We start from the raw sequence: 1,623 nt of genomic DNA, 5'->3' as shown, positions 1-1,623 counted from the left end.
CCGGACCCAGACCATAACCAGCCTGTGTGTGAAAACATTTCTCCTCATTTCCCCTCTAGTTCTTCTGCCAATTATCTTTGACCTCTGGTCACCGACCCACTTGCCAGAGGAAACAGTTTGAGAACATAAGAATTAGGAGCAGGAGTCGGCCATTCAGCCTTTGGAGCCCGCTCCGCCATTCAGCCCCTGGAGCCTGCTCCGCCATTCAATAAGATCATGGCTGATCTTCGACCTCAGCTCCACTTTCCTGCACGATCTCCATATCCCTTGATTCCCCCGGAGTCGAAAAATCTATCTATCTCAGCCTTGAATATACTCAACGACTCAGCATCCACAGCCCTCTGGGGCAGAGAATTCCAAAGATTCACAACCCTCTGAGTGAAGAAATTCCTCCTCATCTCGGTCTTAAATGGCCGACCCCTTATCCTGAGACTATGCCCCCTTATTCTAGACTCTCCAGCCAGGGGAAACAACCTCTCAGCATCTACCCTGTCAATCCCCCTCAGAATCTTGTATGTTTCAATGAGATCACCTCTCATTCTTCTAAACTCCAGAGAGTATCGGCCCATTCTACACAATCTCTCCTCATAGGACAGCCCTCTCATCCCAAGAATCAATCTAGTGAACCTTCGTTGCACCGCCGCCAAGGCAAGTGTATCCTTCCTTAGATAAGGAGACCAAAACTGTGCACAGTACTCCAGGTGTGGTCTCACCAAGACCCTGTATAATTGTAGCAAGACTTCCTTATTCTTATACTCCAACCCCCTTGCAATAAAGACCAACATGCCATCTGCCTTCTTAATTGCTTGCTGTACCTGCACGCTAACTGTCTGTGTTTCCTGTACGAGGACACCTAAATCTCTCTGAACACCAGCATTTAATAGTTTCTCACCATTATAGCCTCTTTTAATCTAATATCTTCCTTACCTGACCCACTCTGAGTTATACTGACACTAAGGGAATCAAGGGATATGGGGATCGGGCGAGAAAGTGGCGTTGAAGATCAGCCAAGATCTTATTGAATGGCGGAGCAGGCTCGAGGGGCCGTATCGCCTATTCCTGCTCCTAATTTTTATGTTTGTACGACACTGACCCACTTTGTGAGGGACAGTTAGGAGGAGAGATTATATAAACTAGGCTTGGAATATAGAAGGTTAAGAGGTGATTTGATTGTTGTGTTTAGGATTTTGAAAGGAATTTAGGGTAGATAAAGGCAACCTTTTTCCGCTGGTGAGGGAGTCCAGGACAAAGAGACATCATGTTAAAATCAGAGCCAGGTCATATAAAATATATATACACAACAGACTTATATATACATATATACACACACATATATATATACATACATACATATATATGTGTGTGTACCTACAAAAATCATTAGGTGCTAGTTCAATTAATAATTTTAAATCTCAAATCAATAGACTTGCTAGCCAAGAGTATTAAGGGATATGGAACCAAGGTGGGTGAATGGAGTTGTATACAGATCAGCCATTATCTCAATGAATGGCGGAACAGGCTCGAGGGGCTGAATGGCCTCCTCCTGTTGCTATGTTCCGATGAAAGGATGGGCTGAATGGCCTCCTTCTTTGCTGTAAACTTCTCTGTGGGTCTGTTTTACCT

The sequence above is a fragment of the Somniosus microcephalus genome, chromosome 2, assembly GCF_052327205.1.
Source record: "Somniosus microcephalus isolate GS21.2 chromosome 2, FLI_Smic_1.0, whole genome shotgun sequence".
NCBI classification, from domain to species: domain Eukaryota; kingdom Metazoa; phylum Chordata; class Chondrichthyes; order Squaliformes; family Somniosidae; genus Somniosus; species Somniosus microcephalus.
This window is presented reverse-complemented; position numbering follows the sequence as displayed.